Source organism: Cryptomeria japonica, chromosome 3 (genome assembly GCF_030272615.1).
Source record: "Cryptomeria japonica chromosome 3, Sugi_1.0, whole genome shotgun sequence".
In the NCBI taxonomy this organism is placed as follows: Eukaryota; Viridiplantae; Streptophyta; class Pinopsida; order Cupressales; family Cupressaceae; genus Cryptomeria; species Cryptomeria japonica.
Window position 1 is genome coordinate 836,087,388 of NC_081407.1, and position 3,507 is coordinate 836,090,894.

A 3,507-nucleotide genomic window follows, 5' to 3' on the forward strand; every position below is an offset into this window, starting at 1 on the left:
AACACTCAATAGATCATTAGAAGTATAGTTAACAAATTTTAAAAAAATAAAGATAAAACCATGGCTAATCGATCTATTGCCTCCTAATAAATGCAAGTGTAGATTTTCTCTCAGATCTCGATAAGCAAATTCCAGTGACTTGACTAAATCTAGATGGAGGATTTAAGATGATAATGATGCATTTAAGCTAGAAAAGATAGTGAAGAAGCTACATGATTCAAGAATTATGCTATAAAATAAGCTAGATCTAATATGCAATTGCCTATAATAACAATGCTCAAATGATATGCTAAGAGATATATGCCTATAATAATAATTCTCAAGATACAAATAAGATGGGATGATTATTGCTCTAAAATGGGGGATATTTATAGGATTTCCAAGGCCAGGGGTGAGGTGGTAGGAATCAACGGTCAAGATTGAGTCTGAAGATATCAATGGTGAAATTGGAGGGGGCTGAAAAAGAGGTTGGATGAAAGGGAATATTTGCCATCTCTATGGTGACAAGTGTCAAGAAGCTTCTAGAGAGGTTGGATGAAAGGGAACATTTGTCATCTCTATGGTGACAACTGTCTAAGGAAAGGGGACATATGGCCCAAGAATTCCACATGTCTCAAGGGAAGAGTATCCACACCATAGGAGGTTAGGACAAGGAGGTTAGGATGTGAAAGCTAAGGTAGGTTTAATTAAACCCAGGGTTAGATGGAAGGGGTTAGGTTTAGAAGGGGTTAGGTTAGGTGGCTAGAAGTTAGGAGGCATGTGGGTAATTTGAATTTAAAAATTCAAATAAGACTAATTAATTCTCAACAACTCATAAATTGATTTGTTTTAATTAATTAGGGGATTAGAAGAATTAATTGAAGATGGGGGGAGAATTAATTATTTTGAATTAATTAATCAAAGGGGATTATGAAATGAAACTATTAAATAAATCCTTAGATTTATTAATAAGTAGATGAAAGAGGGAATTTAATAAAATTATTTAGTGAATTCAATTAAATTGGGAAAGGGGGATTAATTAAATAATTTCTTATTTAATTAATTATCTTCAGACCATTTTTAGGTCTATACAAGCTTCATCACCTTCATCACCAGAATCATCATACCAGTTAACCTAAGGTTGGCATCCTTTGTGCATATCCTCATCAACTTTAACATGCACACTCTCAATGACTCTTCTTAATCTTTTGTTGTAGCATTTGTAGGCCTTGCTATTGGATGAGTGATAGGGAGGATAGTGCTAGGTGGTTGTTAAGCGGCTAGTATGTTTGCTTGGCAAAAGTTCCTTACTATTTTCAAGGTTTAAACACCAAGGTTAGAGTGCAAATAGATCAAAGGTAGTCTAACAACTCACCTTGCTCCACCTCCCTATGTCAAACTCTTCCTGGCTACTCAAAAGCTCCAACTCCCTAGTTTGATGACATCCTTCCAAGGGCTCCAAAACCATCTTATGAAGAAAAACTCACCAAAAAGGTTGAATTCATGTTAGATTGACCTATTTCAACTTGTTTTGTTGTATTTCATGCTTTGTAACCTTCACTTGCTTACTCGATTTGACAAAAACTTGGTTTTAGGCCTAAAATGGGCTACTAGGCAATTAGCCCTCCATTAGGGGTTTTGTGCTCGCCCTGTTCAACCGATGGACTTCTAGAACAAAAGCTTTACATTTTTGGATAGCCTTTTGGGAATACTTGAAGATTCATAAAGTTTCAAGGTATGTCAGGCCTTCTCCATGACTGTCCCAAAAATGGGTGAAAAAGGAGGGTTTTGATGGTGACAAACCAAGATTCAACCTATAAACCTCCAATATAGACAAGAGACCTTAGTGCCATCATAGTACTGACTATTTAAGCCAAAAACAAGAATATTTACACTTCAAAGTTTGAAGAACAATTTTTTTTCAAAAGGTTGCTTATGAGGAAAATGCAACATTTTACAACTTTTCCAATTTTTCCTCTTTTGAACACTTCATTTGCAAAACAAAACCAATTACATTTAAAATGTAAGCATGCCTATCATTTAGAAACAAAGGTAATCTTGTTAGCCCTGCATACAAGCATTAGGCAATTACAAAAAATGGTTTATTTCTCTATCAAGCTGACTATTGCTGCCCCTTTGTCTTTCACTATTTTTTTTGTAGTTCACTATGACCTGCACTTTCACTGTTAGAACTCTTCACAAAAAGTCTATTTTTGTGTTCCTTAATAAGGCTCAGTCATCAATGGCTCTTTTTCCTTCATACATGTCATTTAGAATAAGGAGATTACAAATATAACTTCAAGAAAATGTAAAACTAAGTCCTAGTTGACTGGGACAGCAAATGGGCATTCCAAAATCTTGCCTCAAACATCATAGATTGATATTGTCAACTTCAAACTCATAGATGACATAAAGAACACTCCTTGTGCTTGTTTGAAAGCCATTAGAAGGAGTTACAACAACCTTACAAGCTCCAGTGCATGATGGAGAGTAGGCTAATGAAAGGAAATCGCCTCTAAAACAATGACTCGCTGTTTTTTACATTATTTTCACAAAGTAAACTTGAAAACAATCTCCTCATGGCTTAGAAAGCCTCTTTGCCTTGACATACAAACTTCTTCATCAAGGAAAGTCTTTTCAACTTTTAAATGCACTTTCTCTAGTAAAGCAAAGCATTAAATTTCCTTCAAGACCCTAGCCAAATGGCACACTTGCCTAGGGCTTAATGGCCACAAAAACTCCTTACATCTGCATTCTTGAAAAAAAAACATGTATTTATATAGTCTACAAGTTGACCAACTAGTTCTTGGGAAGCCATGAGCATTTTAGGACTCTGAGAAATGAAGTTGGTCAAGCATCCTTGCCAATTCCTAGACAAGGCAGTGAAACTGTCAAATCAAACTAATTTTGCCACAAACTCAAAACTTGATAAAATCAAATGCCATCAAAGGGAAAAGTTTAAGGAAGCATATTAGAAACTGAAAATTCAAGAATAGTATAACCAAGTATAGTAGGTGTATGGACTGCTATTCACATGGAGCCAAAAACTAGAGAAAAACCCAAAAAACTAGTGTAAGTTTGCAAAATGCTTCTTAACTTCGAATAATCAACCCTTACAATAGTTAAAATAGGAGATTAAATACCTGTCCAAGTTGGTTAACCTACTGTATGGATAGGTACATGTCCAAGGGCACTTAATTTTGACATTTTGATGCCTAAATGATAACTTTTGGTGCCTAGAAAATGCAAGTTTGACCTCCAAAACTAATCCTCACCTAAAAATACTTCTCATACCTTAAACCCAAGAATAAAACATGTCTAAAACCTTTTCAAAACAAAAACCACAAAAAAACTCATTTTTCCATCATTTTACCAGGCAACACCAAACTGGCAACTTTGAGCAAAAAGATGAAAACAAGAAACCAAAACCCCATAATGAGTTCAAAACTCATCAAAACAACCTAGAACAACTTCAAAAACATCCTAAACCACTTTCCAACTTAAAACAACAAAAATCAAACCTGAGAT